We start from the raw sequence: 19,727 nt of genomic DNA, 5'->3' as shown, positions 1-19,727 counted from the left end.
TTATATACCAGACTGAAAGAGTAAAATCACGAACAAAGCCTGAGCACTTCTCTTCACTGGGAGCACTTGTGATGATTCCTGTGGAAGCAGGGTTCAAGCTTTGAAGCCCGCACTGTTGGAAAGCATTCAGAGGAATGAGGAACACAAAATATGCAAGGAAGTGCAGAATAAGGAAAGTTTTTGTGTTAGTTTTCTGTTAATACTACGACAAATGCTTACAAACTTAGTGGTTTAAAGAATACAAACTCAACCAAATGCAGTGGAGGACCCTCGTAATCCAGCTACGCTAGAGGCTTAGGCATGAGGACTGCTAGTTTAAGGCTAGCGTGGGAAACCCAGCAAGACTGTCTCAAAACAAAGGTAAACAGAGTTGAGGAGATAGTTAAGCAGTAGCGTATTTGTTTGTAGAGTATATTCAAGGTCCTAGGTTCAATCATCTGTACTGCCAAAAAATAACTAAAAACTTCATGTTTCACAGTCTTGGAAATCAGAAGTCTAATGTTGGTCTCACTGGGCTAAAATCAAGGTGCTCACAGGACTACACTTATCTCTAGAGACAAGACTTTAAAGGAGAATCTCTTTCCCTGCTTTTCTAGATGAGATTGTTCTGGAGACTTCTATCTTTGGAACATTGCCTCCTTCCTCCACCTGCAAAGCCAGCAACATGGAATTGAGGACTGAGACCTTTTCCTGTTAAGGGTGCATGTGACTGGACTGAACCCCAGACAATCCAGTAAAATCTTCCCACCTTAAATCCTTAACTTTAATGGTATCTGTGAAAATCACGTTTGCAGTGAAAACGTCTTCATAGGATGGTGTTGGCATGGTCATCTGTGGGGGCTACTACCTTCCCTCACATAGGAAAGAAAGCAGCTTGCTCAGGAACTGTCCTCAGTGAGGGAGAAATGCGGAAGGAGAGGTGACTGTGACACTTTTTGTTACTGGACAATAGAATTCGTTGGGCTCTTGATTCATCTTCCCTTCATCCCAGAGATCTTACCCAGTAGCCCAGAGCTACATCAGAAACCAGATGTGCCCTGTGGGCCATCACCACCCGCCAGTTTTGTGAAGAAGAAAAAATCAGAGTACCCTCCACCAACAATAGCCACCGTCAAATAGACTAGGTTACATATTTATGGAGGTGATAAATATCATGCAATTCTCAGTTGCTTAAGACAATAAAAGTATATTTCTTGCTCAGGCCACATGTTCGCTACACGCTAGCCGAGGAGCTCTGCTCAAAACTACTCACTCCGGGTCTCAGACTGACAGAAATACTACTATTTTTCAAACTTTCCAGGTGCCAGCGCAGTGTTCTACCAAAAGGTCTCACATCAGTCATCACATGCTCCAGCCTGGAAGAGAACCACACTAATTCTACCCCCAGCTACTGGTCTGAGCTCTTTGCATGACTCCCCTCCCACAGAGGTCCAGGAAGCGTAAGCCTATCACGTACTCACAGGCAGAGGGCTGGACCTGTGTGAACAGCACCAATGACCACGATAATGCCCTACTTTAATTCTTATGTGACTGATACTCATATTCTTCCAGTGTCTTGTGTACCAAACCTCACAGATCCTTGACTTCAACTAGTCAAGTGTTAAATCCTCCCCACTCTGGCTTCCAAGTGTCTCTGCCATTGATCCTTACTTACTATCAGGCAACAGAATGTGCCACAATATTTTTTACAATTTGTTCATTATGACCTACAGCAAGATATGGATTCTACATTGAGACTATGCACTGTGCACACACATATGAATGCAAATAAAATTAATCCTCTATATTGTTGTCTTTTATCACAAAGACAGTTTCTCCCCACTAAAGTGACTTTATGAACCACGGGCAGGTGTGGACTACAACAGGGACTCCTATGGTGAGGACTGGCTTGCAACCAGAGCTCCCCAGTGCCCAGGACTGCATAGCAGTATTATTACCCTTTTCTAGTTCATCCCTCTTCAACTTCCTTTCGGATTTCTTTTGTTCATTCTTTCACTTATTAATGGAAAGCTTACTAATGCTAGATATAGTGACAGACACCTATAATCCCAGCTACTTGAGAGACCGAGGTGTGAAGATCAAAAGTTCAAGGCTAGCCTGAGGAACTTAGTGAGACCTTGTTTCAAAAGAAAATGTTTAAAGGGGTATGGATGTAGATCTGTGATAGAACACTTGCCAAAACTTGTGAGGCCCTGGGTTTAATCCTGCATACTGAAAGGGAAAAAATTTTATTACTAGCTTATCACTTGAAGGAAGACATGCTAGGAACTAAGGTTTAAAAAAGACATAGACCATTCAAAAAAAAAAAAACCAACATAGCCTACTTAATGATAAGAAAGATGATCATTGATTAAATCCTGCTTTGATCATATGGCTTAAAATCCACATTCTTTTCAAGTCTTTTCTAACCTGATTTCCCATAACCTGATCTAATCTGCCCTCCTATTTTCCAAGTTAGATATTAAGTTTTTTCAAACTGAGGCAGGTGACCAAAGCTATTGACATTCCATTCCTGAGGCTCTGGTCACATTACTGTCCCTTCACTGGACATGTTTGATTCAACACTGAAGTCCTCACACAAGCTATTGACAGTGAACGAATGCCCAGGTAGCCTTTCCCTGCCTGTGCACTTTGAACCAGCCCTTTGTTGGCAGCTGCTCTGGTCCCTGCCGCTCATCACTCCCCGGGAACACAGGAGACAACCTTCGATGGAAAGAAGAGTTATCCAAAGCCAGCACTGAAGGAGACAAGAAGGGAGCTTCTACCAAGCTTCCTCTCACTTCCTTCAGCTGTGTATGGACTTCTATTGCAACTAAAAAATGAGACAATAGACAGGAAAGTGCCATTTTATTCACTGCTCCTGCCCTCCCTCCTTCTCTTGTGGAAATTGGAACTTTGACCTGGAGCCAGCCTCTGTGCCTTCCCCCTTCTTTCAGTAGGGTTGGTAAGAAATGTTTCTTTTCTGTCCATTCATCTCAGCTGAGGTAAGGAAGGATGGTAGTTGGATGGTAGTTCCACAGCTTGAGGAAGTTGGAGAAGCAGTTTAATCTCTAAAAGAAAAAAGAATCCTAATTATAAGTGAACCATTTTACCCAACTCTTTCATTCACCAACACCAAGCACTGTTCTACTTCACAAAACCTTCCACTAGCTACATCCTAGCCTGGTACTTTTACCCAGAAATTGTCTTCAAGTTTTCTTGCATATATTCCCTTAGCATTTTTTGAAAAATAATGTATGTGTATCCTAGAGGATTCAAAACAGACCTCTAAAAATATTAATTATGTCTAATTTCCAACATATTCATTGGTGCGTATGAGCTCTGGATATATTTTTTGACAGAAACCTTGGAGCTATATACTTAGATGGTTCGATTTATAGACAGTGTAACTTGGCAAATTCAGTTCTCATTGTAAACCAATCATCTAAATCAGAGTTACATGAAGTCAGAAAATGTGTTACTTCATTTTTCAACTCAGATAAGCATATTTATGTCCATCCCCTTGACAATGATCTCACTTTTAAATTCTCCTTGAAAGACGGATGGGTGAGTAGTGGGCCTTCAGAGCCTGGCTTCTCTCTCAGCTGACACAAGGGATGCTCCTGGGTGTCTCCTGCTGGCTGGGGCACTCTCCTCAGAAGCCAGGCTTCCAGAATTGTCCCCTGGTTTGGTGCCCAGGGCAATCTGTTGATAAGCTTTCCTGGGGGTGAAGGGTTCATCTTTCATTAGTAAAGAAAGGGATTTAAAATAGATGTGGCAACTATCAGCCAACCACAGGTGTGGCAGATCAGTTTTAGGAAAGGTCACTGTTGGAACTGAGAACCTAGAAATTAATTCCCATAAAATTAATTTAAGGGCTTCATAGAAAGTCATTTCTTCCCTTCAATGGGCATTCCATTTGTTTTTTTTTTTGTTTGTTTGTTTGTTTGTTTGTTTTTTATTTAAAGAAAAGGAAACGAAAAAAAAATACATGGAGATTAAAAAAAAAGGGTAGAAATAATACTAAATTACAGACAAACAAAAGGTAAGAAATTGCCGGTTGATAAGTTACAAATTGTCATCTTCGAAATGGCTGTTTAGGTTATAGAATTAAAGTATTTAGAATGACATTCAAAAAAGTGACCCTACAAACCATTCTGCTCTATGGTCGAACAAAAGCTCCGTAATATGATTATCAGTCCCACCTATTTGTTTTACATCTCTAAGAGGGTAAGGTTAACCATATCAAAACAGAACAGAACATTAAAAAAAAAATAAAAAACAATTTAAAGAAATACAGATTTCAAAGCAAGTCCACTGGAGATCTACCTTATCTAACTGTCTCTAGCTTCTTACAAATAGTTGTCCCTAACTTCACCCACTTTATGTACTTATTGCATATTATAGAACTAATCAAATCATTACAGGATGATGGAGTCTTTTTAGGTCCTCAAGTTCCAAATTAGGGAAGACAATAGCAACTACCATCGCATCTCTCATTCTCTTTGTGATAGCCGTCCCCATCTCTGCATATGCTGAAGTTGAGCTGAAGAAACCAGTCCAATGTCATTCTAATCAGCAAGCAATAGATTGCTAGAATTTATATTATAATGCTACAAAATAAGCCTCGGGTTTTTCAGGTCATTCCATTTGTTTTGAAGACTGCTCCTCTAAGGTCCACAGAGCACCCAAAGTCTAAATCAACATACATACTTGAATATTGTGGAATCTTAGAACTTGTCAGCTTACTCATATATGTCTAGGTGGGATTTTTTTTTTTTTCAGTTTTTTGGTTTTGGGGACAGCAGTTTTTGAGATAGTGTCTCACTTATATAGCCCAGACTGGCCTTGAACTCAAGGTGATCTTCCTGCCTCACTCTCCAAAATTCTGAGATTACACAGGAGCACCACCATATCCAGCTATGTCTGGGTTGTAAGAATCTCCACCCCAACCATACAGTCAATTCTTCTGTTTTGTGTTGCCCATTCATTGTAGTTTATTCTGATTTTCTATCTTTAATGGAGTTGCAAACTTGAATGGAGAGACTATGAACACTTACTTTAGCTTCTCCTCTCTATCCCTCTGAAAAGAACATTCCTGGCCTAGGTATCTTCTTCTTGGTAGAAACAAGTCTGGAAAACCACATAGACTGGTGAACATGGAAACTGGATTGGAGTTGAGTTGTTTTAAAACATTTGAGGCAGCTATGGAAAAGCATGGGAAACCTCTGCCTCAACATGTACCATATCAAGAAATAAAAGGTAGATAGAAATGAGGCAAGAAAATCATGACTTCAAAATTGTACCTTTCTGAAGACTACAACCTCCAGGAACCAGCTGAAGTTACCCAAGACAATACATATCAGCGATCCTTTGGTTAAATTTATACTCCTTTCTTACAAGAACTATCATACCCAAAATTCCTTTAGAATACTAAAAGTCCATAAATTTGCTTAATTAAAGAAGTGAGGAATAAAAGTCTAATGTCAAGACAAAGGAGCTAGGGGCTGGGGATTTAGCTCAGCAGCATAAGCACCTGCCTTGCAAGCAAGCGGTCGTGAGTTCGATCCCCGGTATGGATAAAAATGAAAAAGACAAAAAAAAAAGAAGAAGAAAAAGAAAAAAAGAAAAGAAAAGAAAAAGAAAAAAAGACAAAGGAGCTGGTTGAACAAACCCAAAGTGTTTAAATTACCTTTAAAAAAACAAACTGCCTGTTGTAGTTACTTTTCTCATTGCTAAGAAAAAATATCCAACATTCAAAGTTAAGGGAGGAAAGGTTCATTTGGTTCAAGGTTTGTAGAGGTTTCAGTTCAGAGTCAGCTGGCTCCAAGGCAGGGCAGCATGGGCAATACAGAGGAGAAAGAGTTCATGGCAAGCGGAAGGTAGCAAAGCAAGCAAGAAAAAAGACAAGCCTCTTTCTGTCCCTTCTACTGTTCCAAAGCTATTGGGATTAGGGCAGTGCCAAACCATCAGTGGACTGATTTAGTGATCACCCACCCTTAATCCCAGTACCCACAATCCTAGCACTGTGCCAGGAATCAATCACACACTCTAGATTCAAACACCTCTGAAAAAACTCTCTTATAAAAAAAATCCCACTTATAACTGCATGAGGTTTTTGAGGGGGACATCTAGACACAGCCATAACACTGCTCACACCTGTAGAAAGAGTGAGCTCATCCTCATCTAGGGGTGGGTCATGTTTTCCCACCTCTTCAAAGGGATATAAATGTCACCAGCCCCATACTGTAATGTATCTCATTTTTCTGACCATGCGCACTCTATTCTTGCGTGCATACTAAACCTCTACTTCAGTTTCTTTCTACCATGTCCTAAAAATTCTTTTTCCATGACAGGTGTGAGTAAACTTGTTACAAAAGGTTAGTCTAGGTCCCTTACTTCAGCCTTAGCCACCTGCAAATCTAGCCAGTGACATTTTCTCTTGGAAAGTCGGGTAGGAGGTAAAAAGAGGCATCAAAAGGGCACCTATGCTAAGTCCAGGTAAGTTTTTGCCAGGTACAGTGGCACATGCCTGTAATCCCAGAACTCATGAGGCTGAGGCAGGAGGATTGCCAAGAGTTTGAGGCCAGCCTGTGCTACTTTGTGAGTTCAAAACCAGCCTGGACAACACAGTAAGACTCTGTCTCAAAAAGCTAAAAATTAAAAAAATATTTAAGATGGTTTTTATTTTTTCTTCTTCCCTACTTCCCCCTACCCACACTGCTTGGCCCTCTGAAGCAGTTTTCTTCCAAACTCTTGCCCCTGAAGCATAGTTGATTTTTTTTTCTCTTCTTGTCTACACACTTCTACTGCCTTAGGATTTTTTCCTTTCCAGCACTTAGAGACACCTAAGGTTCTAGAAAATAAATGTTTATACACAAAAACAAAAAAGACAAGAGATACTTGCTCTCTCTAACTGTAAATGGGAAGAGATGTCAAGATGCAGCTTCACTGGGTACTGAAAAATCTCAATTATTCAGAAAAATCTCAAATATTCAGCCCTATGCAGCATCATGCAACCATCATAGGAAACTCCAGCCCGTACACACGGTGAAGAGAACTGGTCTCCAGTCACACTGGAGGAAGCCATCCCCCAAAGCATACACCTTTGAGTCCTGAACACTTTACCCTGACAGAAGTTCTCTAAACTGCTCTTTAGATCTCTGTCCTCTACCTCAAAAGCAAAGGACAGAAGCCCAGTCCATCTGATTCCATGGCTACCCTTTTGTGGTGGCTGGGAACATGTCCTAATATATGGAGAGAGGAATAATAATAATAATAACAATAATAATATTAAGTTAAAAGTTAGCTAGATATAAAAAGAAGGCTCTAAATCGTATACTAGCCCGTTACTAGTCTCCAGTTATACCTATAACTTACAGCCATAACAAGTGTTTATCACCTGTCCAAAACTGAAATCAGACAGTTGATTTTTTCCTTGAACTTTATCCCATTCTCCAATGGGGAACTAATGTTTTCCTTCACTGAGCCCAGCGATATGCCAAAAATATTAACAAAGATGCATGCTGGGTTTGTGAATAATTGTCCAACTCCAATACATCTAGACTACTATGGTGAGTAGGCCTCTACAGGGAGATGATTGAATAAAACTTTAAAATTTTATAGAATAGTTACAAAGTGCAGCGACAATTTTAAAATTTTTCTACCACCTCTAATGTTTGCCAATGGTTAATAAATGGGACTGTTTATCAAAAAAGTATGGAAAATTTTTTTCTTTAGCTACAATTAATACTCAGGTATGAAAATATAGAGCTCCTGATCTACCCCACATTACTGTGATGAAAGACGACCATTAATTCATGGTAAATATTTTCAAGTCTGGAGTGTACATATCTGGCTGTCATCTACCATAGGGAAACTTGACCAACTAGCATCCATTTTTGGGGAACAAAAAAACCTCATACTTAATAAGTAGAGCAATGTCACCCAAAGTATGAGATAGATTTCTATCCAGAGAATCATACTTTTGCATTAAGAGACACTGACGTGTTTGCTACTGACTGGAGCCAAGAGCTAAAACAAGATGACCAGCTGCAAATGGCACCCAGTGGCTCTGTGACAGTGACACAAACCTATGGCCTTGGTTGCCTCTAGGGTGAATAGGAAGATGTACATCAGGGTAACCCATGGGTCAAGGGCACTGAGTTAAAACCATAGGTCAACCAGCTAACCTCCTTAAGCTTGCAGCATTGATAGACTACATCAGCTTTTCACTGGGGTAATCATTTGGCCTCTGTCATTATTCCCCAAGTAAGAATTTAAGTTTTAAAGAGGCACATTGAATCTCTTATTAACTACACACAAAAAGCTCTAAATGACAGATGGATATTTCATTATTAAATTCACAAGTAAAAATGATGAAAAAATCCATTTTACAAAACAAAATGGCCTTTGATATTCTAATAACAGTACAAGTTAGAACCTGTGAATTATCAAAACAGAATGCTACTGACAGCTCTGCAAATGTGTCTTCTGCTTTGCAAGATCTAGCTTCACAGATCAGTGCAATGTCAGACTCTGCTGTGAGCTTCATGGTTGTTTTAGAAAACCAGGACATTAGTCAGGCACTGAAGCTTCTAGCGATACGTATCAGTGTTCCTTTGCTGAAGGTTAGACGCTTCCCTACCAGGGCCACCACACCCAAAATTTCTTAGGAATACTAAGAATCCATAAATTGGCTTAATTAAGAAAGTGAGGAACAAGAGTCTGATTCCAAGATAAAGGAATAGGTTAAGCAAATCCAAAGAATGTTCAAATTACCTTTTTATAAAAAGCTGCCCACACCTGTAGAATGAGCTAATACCCTTGTGTGTGGGGGCGGGGGGTTCTGTGGGCTTTTCCACCTTTCTCAGAGGTATGTATGTTGCCAGTTCCAACCTGTAATGTGTCTGTTTTCTCTGACTGCCTGCACTTCATTGTTGAGTGCCTAATAAACCCTTCTCATGCCTCTTTTTAATGCACCATGAAATTTTTTCTCTGTGACAGGAATCAGCAAACTTGCTACAAAAGGGTGGACATAGGTTCCTTATTCCAGCTCCAGGGACCTTCAGAACCAGCCTGGTGACAACCACTTTGTAGATACAAAGACATCTATGAGATAATAGAGAATATCCTTCTTGCTTCATTTTATGGAAGTTTCCCACTGGACTGGCTGGAAAAGTGGGGGATGCAGTTCTTGGGGTTGTCCAGGATGGGGAACCTTTTAGAGACCAAGTGCCCAAACTGCAATCCTAAGCCTATTTATGAATCACAAAGCACCAATACTGCAATTACACCTGAATGCTGAGGTTCCGGCTTAGAGGAAACACCTGCTATCCAAAGTCCAGCTGCTGGAACAACACGGCTGTCGTGCCAGCAGGGCTCTGTGCTCACTGCAGCACGTGTGTTATAGGTTCGCCACCACTGCTCTAATCCCTCGCGGTAGTGTTTTGAGCCCCTTAGGTTTACACGCTTAGGTCTGTTTACTCACCGCTGACCAAATCAAAGGGGGCCATTTATTCTGATAAAAAGGAAAAGGTAGCTCTGAGGAGACAGAGAGCCCCCTTTGCCTCAAATCACCATGCTCAGGTGAGTAAGGGTCTTTTATAGTAAGGCACTGAGAGACAATACTGATCTCCACAGTTGCTGTATCATCCAGCTCATCCTTCTCTTTGGCCTCCAGGGACTCATCTCTGTGTAGTCTGTCACTTTTTGGGGAGTGAGGAAGGGAGGGACTGTTGGTTATGAGTGCAGCAGAAAGGGGTTTGGATAAATTACTTATATCTAAAAAAATTTTTTTTAAACATTAACTTTCAAAGTTCCATTTTGCAGTGCTGGTTGCAGTATATGACATGTCAAATAGTCCGCTAGATCCATTGAATAGAGTCACATTTATTATGTGCCTATGAAACAAATGAAAAATGTAGGATTTCTGCTCTCAAAGGGCTCGCAGATCATAGGGAGACCTACAGGTAGATGTATTACTGCAGTTATGATGGCTGCTCACTCAGTCACCTCCCCAGTGACGCAGGCTGCCAAAGGTCTTAGAAAATGATTGCAGCATTTCCTAAAAGCCTCCATTGGCTAAAAGGAGGAGGATTGGCTCTTGGCCACTTGGATCCGCCCTCTCGTTCTTGCCCATTCTTGCCCAGTTCTACCTACCCCAACAAGCAACTGGGTTGAATTTTCATTAAGAAGCTAACAACTGCCTGAAGAATTGCCCACTCGGTCTGTGTGTTACTTAATGGTATATTAAGTAAATTAAATTATATACATTAAATTAAAACAAATCTGTGATAACAAGAGACTATTTACCCTCCCATAAACCAAATCCATATAAATCACAAATATTCTGCTCTTCCGTATATCACAAACATTCTAAGTGCTTCCTGAAACATTTTCTCTCTTTTCTGAGGGCATGGAAGGAGAGAGCTTGGGACAGAGTCCCAAATCTTTGGGGCAGAAAAGTATTCTAAGGTTTTGAAGCTGTGATAATTGCAAAGGTTTGCATCACCTTGTGGGCTAACAGGAAAATTTGCGGCCCTTCCAACTGGAGTTATTGGTTATCTTTTGAAGGGGAGGAGGCTTTGAAGAAATGAAATCTTATTTTTTATTTTTGTTTTTGCTACATGTATTTTGTTTCCTTTCTTTCTTTCTTTTTTTTTTTTCTTTTCTTTTTTTTCTCCTGTTGGTACTGGGGATCGAACTCATGACGTAACACTGCCCAGCAGGTGCTTAAGCAGCTGAGCTAAATTCCTGGCCCCTACATGTATTTTCTTTGATTAACAAAAGTACTCAGTGTACTTTAAGTCCATAAAAGGCATAAATTTGAAATATGTGTTTTAAAATATGTGTCTGCCAGTTTACAGCAATTAAACTGCCACCCACATCAAGATACGGAACATTGATCTTACATATGAATGCCATGCTGTTTACCACATAAAGTCATTTAAATATCAAGTACCTTATAAAATCTCTATCACCTAATAAGAGTTTTTATTACTTTTGTCTTACAGTGCTGAAGCCAGTGTTCTGCATGTGCTAGACAATTACTATAAGCTGTACAACCCTAGTTTTGACTGCTGCTTCATACAAATATAGGTATCTTGGATCAGAGATTAATAGTTCATTCAATTTAAGTATTATTAACTGAAAATATAACCAGTTCATGAGTGTGGTAAGTCATCTCTATCAGTCTCTTTTGTGCTAATTTCAATACTTCCTTGCCATTTTTCTGTTGCTACTTTTTCTTGGTTTTTCACTTCTTTTCTATTACAGAAACTTTGGAATGTATATAGTCCATTTTTTGTCCACAATTCAGTGAAAAATATATTTATGCACTACCATCTGATGCAAAAAATCACCCTTGCTCCCAATTCAGTGCACCAAACAGTGTTTTACCCACTCTTCTCCAACCAGTGCTTTGGAATTTTTCTTCTTACACTATCAGCATTAACATCCTGTTCAAACTTGCTAGTTTTTTCCTCTATGATTGAACAAAAAGGAAACAAAAGTGTAATATTTTCCAATTTTTTAGATAAACATTTAGAATGTCTTTACTGTTCTTGTCCACAATGAAAAAGCACTTTTATTTTACATATATTTGCTTAACAACAGGCATAAAACTCCAGGGCAAAAATAAAACAGCACTCATTTGCCCACGACACTGAATAGCTGGCATGCTCTCTGGCAGTTTACAATGACATAAATTGAAGGAGAAAGAAAGCTACATCAATTGAAAATTTTAAAGCTAGTTTACAAATCTCTTTTTCTGCGTTTTATTACTGTGTGTGTAAGGACTTTAGACTGCATGTGGATGATTTACATCAGGAATGTCCCCCCATCGCCTTACACACGCAGAGACTGGGCTTTTGGAAGGTCACTGAATCACTGGGACAAGATGGGTGACTTGTGTTTAGGTCAGAGGGGTGTCACAGGCTGTGGCCCGTAAGGGCATGCCTCCTGGCTTCCCTCGGTGCTTCCTGGACGCCTTGATGCGCAGCTTTCCTCTGACTAACCTTTCCACCAGCCCTTTCTACCCTAAAGCCAGCCAGTGGTGGAAAAAATTAACGCCCTTTAAATTGTGGGTATTATGTCTCAGTGATGAGAAGTGACTAAGACAAGCGTGCTTCTTAAGAGTTTCTGTGCTTACCAACGATTCTTTTTGTTTTGTTTTGTTTTGTTTTTGGTACCAGGAATCAAACTCAGGACCTTGAACTTGCCCTGCAGGCACTGTGCTGTGAGCTATTTCCCAGCCCCCACAATTCTTTCAGGCAGTCACCTCTCTCCTCTTCAGCTATTTTTAATTCATGTTCTCTGTTGCCTGAAGTAAGTCACTCAGCAAATTTTTCAGAGAAGATTCTCGGTCGATATCGTTTTTAACTCTTGGAATTTGAGAATATCTTCCAGTTGCCTTCATACAGAAACAATAACTTGGCAGGGTATATAACTTTTGGTTCAAAATTATTTTCCCTTAAAACTCTGTAAATGTTGTTCCGTTGACTTTTGGCATTTACAGTTGCAAAAGAAAAAGTGAAGTCAGCCTGACTTTTTCCCCTTTCTAGGTAATCTGTTTTCTGTCTGGATGCTTCTGAAAGCTTTCTTTATCCTTGAAATTTTAAAGTCACCAGGATATGTCTGGGTGTTACTTTCCTTATTAAATTTTAAAGTTTCCCTCTGAGTCTTTTCCGTTGTCAGTTCATTCAGCACTTCAGTACTGTTTCAGCTTCAATTGCTTTGTCCTGTTTTGGGTATTCTTATTATACATACATGTCCCACATCCCACATCCCACATGTACGGTTTTTCTAGTCCAGCCTTCCAGGTTCTCTTCCCTTCACCCCACTATTCCACCCCCTCCTCCCCTCCTCCTCCTCCTCCTCTTTGCTTTTTAAGACAAGGTGTCACTATGTATTTCAGGCCGGTCCTGAATTTATGGCAGTCCTCAGCCTCTGCCTCTGCCTCCTGAGTGCCACCAAGCCTGCTTTCTACTCATTTCTTATCTCGAATTCTTTTGACTGTTTCTCTGCATTGTGTGAGAATTTCTTTTGCTTTTCATTTTCTCTCTCACACATTTCCATTAACTCTTTCAAGTCCCAGAAATCTTTCAACACTATCTACCTTTCCACCGAGCACATGTTTTAATGCCTTTATTATGAGATGTTTAGCACTTCTAGCTCTTCTATGGGGGCTGGGATATCCATTCATCTAACGTCCCTCTACCTCTTCCACAGCTCTTCAGAGCAATGCAGCCCCAAAGTTACAGGTGGTTTCCTGAAACACCAAACAAAACTGAAGAACAACCCAAACAGTTCCCGAAATCTCATTTGAATAACCCACTCAGAACTAAATCAAAGCACCATTGGCAATACCTTGATACATGATTCTCTAAGACTAATGAGTAAGTTTTAAAGAAACAAATAAATGAACTCTTCCTATTTCCTATCTAAATACATTTTTAAAAAATACTTGAATCTTATTGCAAAGAGTATCGGTATGTATGACCACACGTCATGTGTAAAACAAGATAAACACCTAAGGGCAGAAGGAGATGTTTGTGTTTAGGAGGGTCTAAAATACAAACGGAATGAGTCAGAACTTTGGCCTTCCTTCTAGCTGCATTTTATTTTATTTTGTTTTGTTTTGTTTTGTTTTGTTTTTTCTGCAAGGGCCTTTACTGATGCTATGCTAATACAGCAAGGAACAAGGAGGCTGTATTTCTTTAGCCCAAACTAAGCCGGTGCAACACACAGCTACTGACTGTGAACAGAAATTAGGAGCACCTTTCCTCACTGGCTTTTGCCAGGGCCACTGGGCTGGCTGTCTCCAATGACACTTTAGGTGAGGGTGTGACCAGGAAAAAGAAGACAAGGTTACTACATCGTGTTCTAAATTTTGCAAAGCCTTAGTAGCGGTCCTTTCACATCTTCGATATGGAGCATTGGACACAGTGCCTTCTCTCAGCTGTGTCCTCAGTCTTTATTTCTTAAGACGGGATCTTGCCGAGTCACCAAGGTTGGATCGGAACTTTTAATCCTCCCACCTCAGTCTCTAAAGCATCTGCCAAACCCCCTCCCCACCTCTTTTTTTTTTTTTTTTTTTTTTGTCATATTTTAACAACCAAAGAAAAAGGAGATTCCCAAAGAAAATATATGTAAAATCTTTCAAATACTAGTGGATACTGGTAATGTTCTAAAGAATTATATACGAAATGATCTGCATTTAGCTACTTTTTATTTTAAATATATCAGAAATCTCAGAGTAAACTTGATCTGATTCAAAGTAAAGAAAAGGGATCTCCTTGCAAAGATCTCAGCTTTCTACCAAATTTAACAGCCTACATGCAAAAGGGAAAAGCAAAGGAACTTTTAAGAATAAATATGGGATTTCCAAAGGGAAAAATAAATAAATGAAGCTCTTTCCCAAACCACATAGCCAACTGACACAGAATCAGGTACAAGATTTGGGCAACAAGATGGCTTGATTTCTTTTCTGCTAGCATTCTTTCCCAGTCCCTGTACCCTACCCAGCACCTCTTCCCCCCTCATCCCCATAAAGTCAACAAAATCTTTGCTATGATTTTTAAAACCTTCTCATACTATGTGTTTACAGTACGTAATGACTGCATTCATTGGAGAGAATTTGTATGTACATAACTTTTTATGATTAATGGATAAAGAACAAAAGCAGGCATGTAATCTTCATACGTTTTAAGTTTGGATCAAATGAACTCTTCTCAGCTCTTTCCCTCTAAAGCCCCCCTGAGGATGACCCGTGGCCGACTGTGCTCCTCTCCATCTCCTCTCCTTTCTGAGGCACACTAATGGAAATCCAGGCCAGGATGAGGAGGGCTGGGGCTGCCTCCTCCCCTGACTCCCGAGCCACTTCTGCCTTGCTTCCTGCTGGCAGAAATTAATGCAAAGACATTTCTGGAGGAGCAGCTGCCGATGCCTGTGCCCCTCCCTCCTCACTCATCTCATTCTGCTGTCGCATTCTTGGGCAATATTTCAGAAGTTTACTCAGCCTGCTGCTTGCTTCCCCCACTCGCATACCTCTGCCCCCAAACAAGACATTAGGAAGGAAACATGAGAGATTGTATTTTAGCCTAATTGAACAATAGCCTGTATTTCATCTTGAGTAAGATAAATGGGCTGTCCAGCTTCACTTCTCACTTTATCTGTAATGAGGTTTCTCTCCCAACTGTTTACTGAAGTATTAAAAAGCACTTTGCAGTGCCTGCTGGTATATTCCATCAAAGAGAGTCAATAGAACAGATGAAGACATATGAGAAAGTCAAGGAGATAAGGTGCCTTTTATGAAAGTTCAGATTTAAGCCTATTAGAAGGGACTGTTTCCCCTCTATGGATTTAGTGGCCAAAACACAGCATTTTTCTCTTTGGCAGCAAAGTGTTTTTTAATAGAGCAAGACAGCACATAACAGGTTTTTCCCAGAGTCAGGCCAAAGTGAATAACTAATTGCAGTCATTAACACCCAGGTAGTAAGAAATTGCCAGAATCATGAGACCCTAATAAGCCATTAGCCTCTCTACACCGAATACGTATTTGTGGGCTCTTCTCTCACCTGCGGGGGTAAAATGTGCACATATTCTTGCTCTGACTGTCTTTAGCTGTTCTTGAAGAAGCAGCACACTGAGAGCTGAGAGCTACGAAGGTGAGCATAGGGGGTGGAGAGCCGGGAAGCAGACCCTGCTCAGGGTCTTGACACCAAATGTGTCAACTTACATGACTTCACTGCAGCATCATTTCATTTCTTACAGAGTGGAGATGGATTCTTCACACTGGCAAGCATTCCAGCAGGGGGAATGATCAACCATCTGTTCGAAGTACTGAAATTTTAATGTAAGAATTAATTTTTTATTCTTTATTGCATTATAGCCACAGTCCTCTTAGAAGCTTGCATGCGACAGTGCGAAGGCCTACATGTCTGCAAATGTAATGGGGAGGAAGCAAGCCACGCCAAGATGAAAAGTGAGCTGAAAGCCACAGCCCCAGTCCAAGGGGGAAGTCAACTTTCTGCTCTTCCGCTGAGACCCCACCAAGTATTTCTTCCTGATTCCTCCTCACATATTTCAGCAAACCATTCATTCCAGTGCAGATCAAAACCTTTACCACGTTGTTTAGTCACTTAGATTTTCAGTCTCCCCTTCTAGCCCATTAGCTTCTAAAAGAAGGGACTGTGTCTTTCTAATTGCTTTATTCCCTATCTCTAGCATAGCTCCCGGAAAATGCTCGGCACGCCATGTTTGTGTATAGGTAAATAAGTGTAGTGAATAAATAAATAAGTCTGAGAAGGCAGTTACATTGCGGTGGAAAGAGCCATAGAATAAGAGTCACAAGGCCAAGATGCAAGTGACAAATCCATTATTCTGTCAAAGTCTAACCTTTGTAGTGAGCCTCAGCGTGCTCACCGAAAAAATGCTAATATCTAGACCAAACAGGGTTATTGTGGGAAGGAAATAAAATAAAATAGGTGAAATACTGTTAAATAAATTTTAACTCTCTTATTCTCTGCCTCCTTTCTCTACATAGATGGAACATGGCAAAGGAATTCAAGAAAAGATCTAAGATACAACCTCAGATTTCTAATTTATTTAAGAAGTAAATAGTTGTGAGCCACAGTAGATAACCCAGCAGAGAAGAAAAGGGCTGATAACAACATTCAAAAGAATGTCCATAATTATGGAACTGATGGGATCAGGAGCTGAAGAAAACACTAAAGAAAGAGGATACTGTGTTACGGAGTCAATTTAACAGAAACCTATGGAACGTAATGACAAGATTCAAGAAAATAAAGACTAATCTGTACTCACTGGTATCCTGGTTCCTCAGTCTGAAGTTTTGATCATTACTTGAAGTTTCTTCCACTAAGATGATTATACAAATTCTCAGTGTATTTTTGGTAGTCTACCAAAAATGGAAGACAAACTTCTGGAGGAAAAAAAAGCTTGTCATTACTGTATATTCTTCTTAAACTTAATATTTTTAAAACTCAAAACCTATACACATTTCTTTCCAGTAAACATCAGACCAGAACAGGCAACTGTAGCAGAATAATGTCCTCTGTTCTACACACACAAATTCTGTTACTCCATTTTTGAGCTGCCTTCACGTTTGCAGCAAATGCATTGTACCCCATACTCTTATTCTGTGGTTGACTGAGACAACTACTTTTTAAAAAGTTATTAACTAAGTCAGGAGTTTTTTGACAGTATATGCATCAAAGTATTTTGAATCTAAATTAATGTTCAATTTGGATATAATTGACCCTAGTCTAACAAAAAAATTTTTTTGGTGATTCAGACATCCAAAATGTCTGATTGTCATTCCTTCTATGTCGCTATATCACTAAGGGTTTTTTTGCGTGTGTTTTGTTCTGGTTTTGGAGTTTTGTTAGTTTGTTGGTTAGTTGGCTGGATGATTGGTTGGTTGGTTGGTTGGTTAGACAGAGTCTCACTATGGAGAGCAAGCTGGTCTTGAATTCACTATGTAACCCAGGTCAGCCTTTGACTCATGGTGATCCTCCTTTCTCAACATCCCAAGTCCTGGGGTAACAGCAGTGGGCCACCACACCCGGCTAGCATTATTTTTTTTTTTTTAAGATTGATTAGCACTACACTACAAATAAAAATCTAGTTAACTATTCCTTAATCCTATATTTCTAACTTCTTAGAATTAATCTAAATAGAAATCTATTAAACTTCTTTTAGGATAAGAACTGTATATTTATCTAGCAGTATTAGGGCTTCAACCCAGGGCCTTACACTGAGATACATCCCCTTTTTGGTTTTTTTGTTTTTTAGGTAGAGTTTTGCCAACTCACTAAATTGTCCAGGATGGGCTCACACCTGTGATCTTTCTGCCTCTGCCTCACAGAGTGCTGGAATTACAGGTGCATGTTACACACTCAACTAAGAACTCTTTATTTATGTTTGTATTCCTGCTCTCCAGTCCAGGGCCTGGCAGAATGCTGTATCCAACCCTCATTTCCCTTCTCTATGTCCTTTAGAAGATTTATCCAATTCTCTGAAAGCCAGACCAACTGCAGCTTACCCTAGACTCAAATTAAACAGCAGTCTTTTAAGTAGACACTACTTGTTTCTATCATGTTCAGTGAGCTCAAACAGGTAGCGCTTTCTCTTCTCAGTTGTCATAAAACACCTGCTTAATAATCATTCTAGAATGTCGTCAAACATAAGTACCCTAATACAGTACTTGTAAACATGAACAAGTAAGAAAGCTTTTTAACCACTAGCCTTACTTCCAGGTTTTACATACGCGAAATTGAGTTTTTCTATGATTTCTTTTCAAACCCTGCTTTTTCCAGCCTCACCCAGGATGAGCATGTGAAGCAAACAGCATCCTGGACACACTGTTCCTCTGAGCCCTTAGTCTGTTCCTTTCAGCCCTCCTCTGGCATTAGGGGGCTATGAGGGTGAGCGGGGTCAGTGGTTTCAAAGTCCTCTCACTCCCGGCCTCTGATTCTACCCCAGCGCTGTCCCTGTGTGCTGCTCCGTCTCTCAATTGCTGCACCAGCTCTACACAATCTTACTGAGTCTCACATCCCAACCAGAGCCCACAAGGTGAGCCGAGCAGAGGTGGATACTTCAGCAACCCTGTCTGGCCTCGTTTCACAGCTGCTGCAGCCTGTCCTCCAAATTACAGACAGCCTTGTTGTCCGGTCAGACATGCCGCTTGCTTGCAGAAGGGAGGTCCTGAAAACTGAGAAACACATGTCTCTAGCTGCCCAGCCACCAAACCACCTATACCACCTATACCAAACCACCAGGGCAGGGCTCCACATGCACAGGAAGTGATATTGACACTCCAGTTGACCTTGGGCTCCTTATCATGATGAAAACACACTTACCGGTGTCATAAAAGATGCAACTATGCCCAAATTGATGAAGAAAAGAGGTGGCACCCTGATTCCAGGGGATCTCTATCCTTTCTTACGAAAAGCTCAGATGACAGCCTGCATATCTTATGGCCTTTGTACCCAGTCTTAAAAGTCCAAGCTCCAGAGCTGCTGAGAAGAAGGTGCCTTTAGAACATGAGCGCTCCTTCTCTACTCATAGCCATTCAATAAAATATCCTGCCTGCTCCAAGAATTGCTGTGACTGTCCTGTCTCTGCTTTTTGCAACTGGTATTAAGTAGGAAAAAGCCCTGCAAATTCAGTGAGACAGCCAAAGGTTCTCACGGCCTGACTTAGAATTTCAGGCCAGACCTGGAGGCCTAGTCAGCATTAAGTGGGCAGTAACACATTTCTGGTCAAAGTCTCTATCTTCTTTCTCTTTTGGAAAAGAATCAAGCTTCAGTTACCCATCAGTCATAAGAAACCACCATTACTGCTCATTTCATAGCAGGGCAGTTTCTAATACAATTCCCCACATGGTTACAATAAACCACCACGATAATTTCCATTTTTCAGGTTTAAAAACTATTGTACTTTGCCGGCAATTGCTCCATTTTTAAAAATAGCCTATTTTGTACCTGCTCTGTGATAACCTATTTGGCAAGTAGTAAAGGAACAAGCCTCGCTCTTCCCACCGCACTGCCAGTATCACTACGCAGTGAACAAATATTTGTTGGTATTTTCAGGCCCAAGCTTGAGGTCAGGACATACTAGTGAGCAAGCTGTGGAGCTTCTGGCTAAACAGAGAAAGCATCAGAGTAATTAAATACTTTAAAATGTTACATGTGCGATGGAGAATAATTGTCATGCAGTGATTA

At 40.4% G+C, this 19,727-nt stretch overlaps 1 long non-coding RNA gene across 1 annotated transcript; it reads right to left on the bottom strand.

The window, feature by feature from the left end:
* Window positions 1-2,848: 2,848 nt before the first annotated feature.
* On the bottom strand, window positions 2,849-16,928 carry LOC134473208 (uncharacterized). The gene is made up of 3 exons (XR_010043334.1): window positions 16,807-16,928; window positions 15,719-15,822; window positions 2,849-3,050 (listed from the first exon to the last, which is right to left on the bottom strand). It is a non-coding gene; the product is annotated as an uncharacterized LOC134473208 (long non-coding RNA).
* Window positions 16,929-19,727: the final 2,799 nt, after the last annotated feature.

This window comes from Cavia porcellus, unplaced genomic scaffold, assembly GCF_034190915.1.
Source record: "Cavia porcellus strain 051 isolate PalLab524CR breed Dunkin Hartley unplaced genomic scaffold, mCavPor4.1 scaffold_1, whole genome shotgun sequence".
Classification (NCBI taxonomy): Eukaryota; Metazoa; Chordata; class Mammalia; order Rodentia; family Caviidae; genus Cavia; species Cavia porcellus.
The sequence above is the reverse complement of the archived record's forward strand: the minus strand, read 5'-3'. Positions and strand labels throughout refer to the sequence as shown.